The sequence below is a fragment of the Herpailurus yagouaroundi genome, unplaced genomic scaffold (assembly GCF_014898765.1).
Source record: "Herpailurus yagouaroundi ecotype Mexico unplaced genomic scaffold, PumYag 181, whole genome shotgun sequence".
NCBI classification, from domain to species: Eukaryota; Metazoa; Chordata; class Mammalia; order Carnivora; family Felidae; genus Herpailurus; species Herpailurus yagouaroundi.
In genome coordinates this window covers 11,620,417-11,630,067 of record NW_024412412.1, presented here as the reverse complement: position 1 = coordinate 11,630,067, position 9,651 = coordinate 11,620,417, and the positions used below count along the sequence as shown (strand labels likewise).

The 9,651-nt window shown below is 39.3% G+C and overlaps 1 pseudogene; it reads right to left on the bottom strand.

Moving 5' to 3' along the window:
* Positions 1 to 8,321: 8,321 nt before the first annotated feature.
* Positions 8,322 to 9,120, bottom strand: LOC121039935 (60S ribosomal protein L23a-like; annotated as a pseudogene).
* Between the last annotated feature and the right edge of the window lie 531 nt (positions 9,121 to 9,651).

The window sequence follows — 9,651 nt, the reverse complement described above, 5'->3', positions numbered from 1 at the left end:
CACACATGCACACAAACACTCAGGTAAGGACATATACACACACACACACACAAAAACGTGCACACACACACGCACACCCAAACACACACGTAAGGACACACACACACACATGCACACACACATGCATGTAAGGACATATACATGCACACACACACACGCACAAGCACACACGCACACACAAACATGGGCACACACGTGCACGTAGGGATATATGCATGTGCACACACATACATATGTGTGTGCACACATGTATGGACACACATGTAAGGACATTTACACATGCACGCAGAAACACACACAAATACATGCACGCACACACACACATGTAAGGACATACACACACAAGCACACACACATACACATGCACACACAGAAGCACACACACGTGCACATAAGGACATGTACACACACACACAAACATACACACACACAAACACACATGTAAGGACATATACACACATGTAACGACATGTACACACACGTGTGCACACACACACACACGTAAGGACACACACACAAACATTTTGAATGGAATACTGATTAATACAAAATTTCCATCATCTGTACTACTATGTAATTTAAGTCAATCCATGCTGATATTTATTTATTTTTATAATCTATATAGGCCATTAGGTCATTATTTTACAGACATCAGCCAGATAAACGAATAACACACTTGAAGAGTATAGTCTTATGACAAGCAAGTGAGAGCCACAGATGGGAAACAAAAAAGGCAAAGGCTTATATGGGGGATTTGTGTATATGTGCAAGAAGGTACAAGCAAAAAAAAAAAAAAAAAACAGTGGTAATTTTCCATGGTGAACTTTTTTCACATCCTTTGTAGGCATACAAGAGAAATATAACCAGCAAGTGTCTTTTTGGTTAAAAGCAAAATATAGCATATTGAATACCAGTACAAATATTGGAAATTTAAGCACTGAAAGGCATAAAATATACAGAATCAGGAAGTGGGAAATGCCTTTCAGGGACAGAGAAATATGTTTGGTGTTTTTATTAGAGTGGAACACCTTTGAACAAGGATAGGAAAAGAAGATAGATGATAAAGAAGAGGGAAGGCAAATTAGAAGGGATTCAAGTCTTAAAATGATATTGAAGCTTGATATTCATAGAAATTTCCAGAATCAGGGAACTAGAATGGGATACAATTGGACAAGAGCTACATCTTCCTTCTAATTACTGCACATATTTTGCATCAGACCTCTTTTTAAGGCTTCTGACTGCACTCAAGAAATGCTTCTTACTAAGAGGCAACTCAATTTTTTGGTCTGAATTTCTTATCTAATGAATTCCCCACAGAAAAGATCTCTAAGTAATTGCAATCCAGATGGGACGGTATCCACTCTGATTTGAAATTACTTTGTAAATACTTCTTTTAAAATTTTTTTTAACGTTTATTTATTTTTGAGACAGAGAGAGAGACAGAGCATGAACGGGGGAGGGGCAGAGAGAGAGGGAGACACAGAATCGGAAACAGGCTCCAGGCTCTTAGCCATCAGCCCAGAGCCCGACGCGGGGCTCGAACTCACAGACCGTGAGATCATGACCTGAGCTGAAGTTGGAGGCTTAACCGACTGAGTTACCCAGGCGCCCCCACTTTGTAAATACTTCTGAGAAGAAATAGTATACCACTAAACCTGTATTCCACTAATACAGTGGATAGTATACCACTAAACCAAAGACCAATGTCCAAGTGCGTGTAGAAAAGGCTAACAACCTTCCATGAAGACCTATGTCATCAAGGCACATCAGTAGCACTAATAAAGGTCATCACTCTAATCAGTTGCTCAAGAATCTGGGATTCATGCTTACCCCTTCTTTCATGACCTTCGTCTCATCAATTATTAAATCTTGTTAACTGTTCTACCTTTCCATGTGGATTCTGCTCACCTGGCACAATGTCAACTACCAGTGCCTTAGCCCAGTCGACATGATACCTTGCATTGACTTGCATATCAGCCTCCTCACTCGTTTCAAATTTCCTCTAATCTTTACGCCACACTCAGAAGGATTTATTTAAAATACAGATATACTCATTACCTTTTCACCCCCTAAGATCACTCCCTTTTGGCTCTTAGGAAATAATTCCTAACTCCTTTATCAGTCCCACTAGACTTTGTCTGATTTGGCTCTTGCTTATCTCCCCACCAACATCTAAGCCAATTTTCTGCTCTCATTTCAACACCTCTGGTCCTATTTTTATTTCCTGAAACATCACAAGCAAGTTCCTACATCACAGATTTAGTTCATACTGCACATTCTCATTTTCTTTTTCCCAAATATTGACTTCTTTTTAATCACTTCTCTAGTAAAGTTAATAATTTGCCCTGAAGGAACCTTCTTTGACCCCAAAATTCAGATCAGTTCCCCCAGGCACACAGAAAACATTCTATACTTCTTCACGGCCTTCATAATGCTTGTAATGGTTCAAATCTATATTCCCTCCCTCCTCAGACTCCACTGGAGCAGAGTACAAGTCTGTGTTATTACCCCCACGTCTCTACCCTTAGATTTCCTGGTCCAGATAAGGTACTTCATAATGGTCTTCTAAACACACAAAATTATCAATATCATATGTAACAATGCCAACATAATAAAACATTTTAAAGTGATGCTCATCTCTTGTCCACTTCCTCATAAATGGGAACAAGCTAGAAAAAGACTGGGCATTGAAGCCTAAAGCTTATGGACTTTGGCAGGATTCCCTACATAACTAGTTCTCTGGTATACCGACAGTGTAAGGCAACAATGACAATATTACAACAGCGGATAATATTGACAATACGTGACACCATCGATATGAAATGGCAATGGTACCATAGATATCAGAGTCCACACTGGCAGTTTTCAATGTTGCTGGATGACCTCTAATATTCATGAGAATATTTGTTTGCACTGGAGATTGTTGAGTGGATTAATGACACAATGCATCGCCAGCTCCTCCAACTAAGAATCAGCGCAATCAGTGTTGTCTGCACCTCATGTTGTGGAGAAAATCACTAAATTATTGAGTAAACCCAGTCAATATGGCAACCATCATCTGCATGCCAATCACAACTTGAGACTTCACAAGGGTACTGGCAATTCTGTTCACATCAAGAATGTAATTACAGTGGGTAAAGAGATGAAGTGATTGATATCAAAGAAACTCAAACTGTCTTACCCCACTATTCTATGACTCTGTTTCGTATTTCTTCGAAGTATTTAATATTTCCTTCCTTTGTCTATCATCACAATGAGGTAATTTTATTGAGAGCTTATTTAATTTTGCATCCCCAGTGCCCTGAAAAGTGCTTGCACAAAAGAGGTACTGAATACATAAATGCCAATGATTGAAACTATGAATGGATGCATGTTTAACAAAAGAATCAACAGAGCATGTGTGGACCCTCCATGCCTCAATTCTTATGAAAGTGTGCTGAGGTATTTCAAAGGATGTTTTAATAGCTGACACATGGCAGGAAGGCTACAGGATGGTGAACAGCATATTGTTTATGATATACATACTGTGCTCTACACTCTAAATCATACGTGCACACTCCAGAGGTAGGATCTAGGAGAAGAGTGATTTACATGAAGCTACATGATCAAGAAAGACCCAGACTGGCCACTTCACTGTCTCTAAGGAAATCCACTCCATTTGTGAACACTGAACTCTTTGGTGGAACGATAAAAATTGTGTGTGTGTGTGTTTCTGATAAGGAATTAAGGTTATTTTTTTCTCCGAATGGGACTGGAACTAGGAAAAAGTGAGTGAAGTACTTGTCCTAAATATAAAATATAAGGAGGCGTGCATGCACACACACACACACACACACACACACACACACACACACTCACAGTAAACAGGATAAATTATATTTTAACACATTGTAAAATTCAAAATGAATGTAACTTTTTGAAATGCTGATTATAGATGTCGTGCATTTTTAAGTATTTTAAGATACTGCATTAAAATGTTATTTATCTTGATAACTGGGGTTTTTATTTGTGTCCCCTTCAGTTCTGCACATCACACACCTAACCCCACCTCCGTCCTGTGTCTTAACTCCTGAAGTTGGTGATCATCACATTGCAAAGTAAAACTTTGTTGGAGGCCTATTTCTCCTCCCAGAAGGGGTGTGGAATAGCGTCCAAGGTCAGAGCACAGGAAGGAGCTCCTTGTCAGAGCCCAGAGCATGCACGATACAGAATTCAATCAGCCACTACCTACCTGAGTGCTCATTTGATGGTTATAAATGGGGACATAAGGCCATTATCAAGAGACTCACTCAGAATAAATCCATTCTACACTCACAATTACATAAAAAAATGAAATGAAATTTTACAACTTATAGCTTCAGCTTTACACAGTTGTTTGTGAAAAAAGTGAACACCTAACATTCTGTGTGATGGCCAAGATCTTGTGGATGGACTACATTTTATGAAACAATAGCCTTAGGTCAGCTAATGAACTATGTACTTCGCCATCTTATTATTGTGTTTTGCCATCCATGGGTAGACTTAAGGATGTGCAATGTGGCACCTTGCTTTCAAAACAAAATCAAACAACAACAGGACTCTACCTTTTTACAGATTTCTTTTATACACACCCCATTTGGCCACATAATCAATAGGATTTTCTTTGTGTCATAGAAAGTCAAGCAAAAATTCTGTCACAGAACATATACATGTGGGAGAAAGAGGACTATGCATATAAATTCCTCTTAGGTGCTCCTGAGTTAAACCCAAGAACATAGCACCGCAACAGGCAGATGTACATTTATACAATGTGGTCATAGAAGATCAGTGTCATTAATAATTCATTAAGAACTATTCCTTTCTCTTTTGGCAAACTTATTCACCACTTCAACCATTCTCATCAAGCTTTATAATTGGATGCGGAGAAAGGGCACGCATGATTTTATGAGCAGTAGCAACTAACATTTATACAGCATTTTACAATTTGCAAAGCAGTTTCCATAGACATAATTTCACTCCTCACAGCCACAAGAGTAGTTAGGTGTTATTAAGATCATCTACAATTTACTAATGAGGAAAGCGAGTTGGCAAGATTATACATTTGGAATATGGCTGTAAACTCAGTAAACTCAACTAAAATGTCTAGAGTGCACCGAGATTTAGTGTTTACATAACAAGCTGTCCAAGGTTAGACAGTGGCTGGTGCCTGTTCACCAGTTCAGTGATGTCAGCACCAAAGTCTCACAAATTATTTTTCTTTATGGCCACAAAATAGCTACATGCCAGTCATTAAGAAGGTCAAAGAGGAAGAAAGGGGAGTGATGTTGCATCAGAAAAACAAACACCTCCCAGAACCATGTGGTCGACTTTGGCCAGTCTTATTTACAGACTGGGTACAATAGTCACTCCTCTGGAATAGCTAGGGAAAGGGGATAATAAAAGAAACTGGGTAAGCCAAATGTCAGCTCTCCTACAACTGCTTTATTCCTACAGAATAAAGAAATTTTAGTTTCTTTTGTCTTACTCCAGAGCTCATTCCCTTCTATCAGACAACACATGGAAATAGAGTGTGTGCATGTGGTCTGTGCCTATGTGTTTGAAAATAATTGAAATTTATGATATACAGAGAAGAGAAGAAATTTCCTGAGAGTAAAAAGCATTTACATACCAGGTTTTGAAAAATGAGCCATTGCTTACATGCCGCCTACTTTTATTCTTATACACTCAGGTCTTTGAAGAATCATTTACACTCAAGACTCGGTATGACGGCTACATAGTTATCACTCCAATATGCCTATCTTGATCTCTTAACTCTATCTGAATTCCAAAATTCCAACTGGTTGTAGGAAGTTTCCAAGTGAATTGCTCATAATCCCAAATTCCACACATCTGAAACTATGCCCCTGCTGCCAAAATCATCTCCAAACTTCTTATACCCTTTCCATGATGCCGTTATTCTCACAGACCTGGATCCAAAAGTAAAGTCACATTTGATGCTTCAGTATACTTCATCCTTAATGTTCAAACAATCTGTTCTTTTGCCAATGTATTCACTGGTATTCACCAGGCAATGTGTTAGGTGCTATGACTATAATGAAAGCTGGCTTAACACATCACAGAGTCAATATGTTGCTTCTCTTCAGGTCCTCATTTCAACAAACCTGTATTATTGCAAAATGTTTCACTTCCTTTTATCCACTCCACATACTAATAAGAACCAACTTTCTAAAAGACTGCATCTATTATGCTTGTCTCAATTTCAATGCATTACAGAGTGTCATGGTACCAACTGTTTTGACCTGACATTGTTATTCCATCCCGTGTAATGAAAAATTAGCTTTAGTTGGAGAGACATCTGGCCTTTGTCCTCAGCTCCTGGCAGGTGATCAGTAAGCTCCTGGAACATCCCGCCTCACAGGAGAGTCTCTGATGCCTGGCAGCTGTGACCATAGGGCAGTGTAACAATGTGACTTGTAATAAGGCTTTGAGACAGGACATGTAGATTCCAACTCCATAGGAACTGGGGACTAAAGGTATTAGCTCCAACCTCCAAGAAGGGCTGGAAACCAAAGGTCAGCCATATAATCAGTATATGAGAGAGTGTCACTAAAAACTGTAGACACCAAAGACTTGGGTAAGTTTCCCTGATTGGCAATTTTCTATGGGTACTGTCACTTGCAGTGGCTTGAGAGGATGCAACACTATCCACGACCTCTCTACAGGGAGGACAACTAGAAGCTCCATGTTTGGATGGATCCCTTCTTTACTGTGCTCTACGCCTCTCTTCCTTTGGTGGTCATCTGTAACCTTTCCCTGTAATAAAAGTAACTGTGGATATAATAGCTTTCAATGGGTTTTGTGAGTCCTTCTGAATTATTGAACCTAAAAGTAGCCATGGAGACCCCTTAATTTGTAGCCAGCTGGTCAGAAGCGAGCATGGTCCCGAGGACTTTTCAACTTGAGACTCGTGTTTGAAGGGAAGGTAGTCTTAGGCAGACTATTTTCCCTGGCCGTGTGGTTTGCCCAACTAATTGTACATCCTTTCCGCAAACTCATGGTTTTCCAACCCAGGCTCATCTGCTCTATACTTTACTCTTGCCTTTACTCTTAATGTTTCCCTCTTAGCCTGGATTATTTCTGACTCTCTTCCTCTCTCTCCAAATCTTTCAAATCTTCAAGGAGAATATCAAGTATGGTCTCTTTCATGAAGCCTTTTTTTTTTCCCCCACCAGACTGAAATGTACATGTATGCTATTTCAACTAGCAGGTGAGCTTTTCATCTCATAGGCTGTGCTTTGCTTTTCGTGAATTGTAATTTGACCCCATTAGAATATAAGCCTCCTAAAATGAGGAAATTCCTTAATCAGTTACAGAACCATCCTTCCCACTCCCCAAAAGGTAGGTGTTCTACCAGTAATGATGACTTGACTTCATGTTTGTAAGTACCAAGTGAAGCATGCCTACCTTCTGTCCAGGAATGTGTCTACTCACACATGCAATCATTTCCCATCTAAAAGGATTCCTGTTAATAAGCTAGATTTAATAGAAAAAAATATTTCCTTGCATCACCCTCCATGACCCCAGAAAAGAATTAAAAGGTTCTTTTAATTTTCCTCTAAAGATTACTGTAAGCAAACTAATGAAAACTACCTAACCGAGTTTCCTTTTATAAAATTTACTATATATTTGTTTCACTGCAAGCAAGGACAGCTCAAGAGCAACACTAGCACTAACCAAGGACTGAAACCAGCCCCCCTCTCCGGCTCCACCTGTTCTGCATAAGGCACTATTATAAGTGCTTCATAGAGGGCTGTGTGTGTGCGCGCGCGCGTGCATGTGTGTGTATGAATTTAACTTCTTCTTACAAACATCTATAAGGGAAGTGCTACCATTATCCCCATTTTACAAATGGGGAAACCGAGCACAGAGAGTTTAAATAACTTTCCTGTGGTCAGACAGCTAGTAAATAATAGAATTGAGATTCTAACCCAAGGAGTGTGGGGACATCATTCGTGCTGCAATTGCTTCTACTTCCTAAACCCTGTGTGTTTGGAGGACAGCTGCACGCTGCTCACATAGAATCATGCAAACTTGCTGAATCTCTTCACCATATAACAGTAACCCTTCAAAATGAAAGTTTAACTACAACCTGAGAACACTTATTATTCCTGTGTGGAGGCATCCCGATAGGACTTGTCATTAATGCAAGTGTATGAGGTAAATATCAGTATCAGATGAGAGAAATAAAAGCAAAAAAAAAAAAAAAAAAAAAAAACAACAAACAAACAAACAAACAAAAAAAACAAAACAGATGATCTTATTCCATGCCAGTTGGGAGAAAGTGGGAGAAAAAGTAAAAAGAGCAAGAGAGACAGAATGAGTAGAATCTTCTGGAACCCAACTGCAACATTTTTTATATGGTAGGTCATTTAAAGCTTCTATTACTGTTACTCATACTCTTAAGTGGACAGATGTTACAAATGGCAGGAATACGTTTTTTTTGTTGTTGTTTTTGGTGGAAAAAAGTTATATTTAGATTTAGCAAGCTGGACTCAGTCTAGATGATCCCACTTTTGTTGGCAACATCCAAAGCATTATAGTCAGTAGCCAGTCAAACATTTGCCTTCTTCTCTCCATCAGGCCTGATAAGGGTGTTGACTTTGGCCACATCAGTGTCACAGAGCTTCCTCTCAGCCTGTTTGATGTGATGCTTGCTGGTGCTGACATCCAAAATGAACACAAGTGTGCTGTTGTCTTCTATCTTCTTCATGGCTGACTCTGTAGTCAGGGGGAACATGATGATGGCACAGTGGTCAAGCTGCTTTCTCCTGGGGACACTCTTCTGAGGATAATATGGGCTGCCTTTGGAGATGCATTGTCTTGGGTTGGGGGAAGGTAGGTGATGTGCAGATCTTTTTTGTGTGTGACTAGTGAATGACTTTCAGCCCCTCTTTTTTGGCTTTCCTTTGGCTTCAGCTTTAGGAGGAGGCCCAGGCTTCCTCCTTCACCTCTGGGGCCATCTTTGCGAAAAGGCAGGCATGAGTATTTCACCATGTTTTGAATGTGTAAATGTATATGTATGTATGCTCCCAGGTTTTTTGGTTGCTTATTTTTCCTATATTGTTTCTCTATAATTAATAGAATAATTTAACAAGAAATGTGTTCATTTTTACATTAGTCTGGTTAGATAAGGCCAATTTTTATTCATTATTATTTTTAAATTTTTGCTTAATGTTTATTTATTTTTTGAGACAGAAAGGGGCAGAGCATGAACGAGGGAGGGTCAGAGAGAGAGAGAGACAGACATAGAATCCGAAGCAGGATCCAGGCCCTGAGCTGTCAGCACAGAGACTGACGCAGGGCTCAAACTCACTGACCGTGAGAGAGATCACGACCTGAGCCGAAGTCGGACGCTTAACTGACTGAGCCACCCAGGCGCCCTGCCAACTTTTTTTTTTAAATAAAACTTTTCCAAATGAACTTGAGAGATCTACAAAATTAATGTTTTAAAACATACACACATAAGATGCTCTAATTTTCAGAGGTCTTACCTTTTAATTACTAGTAAATTATCCCTTACAATGCTCTCAAGATTCAGCTTTATAAAGAGTGCTGTAACATCAAAGTTTTGGATGTTTCTTTAATTTACATATTTAGAGAGAAAACAAATTT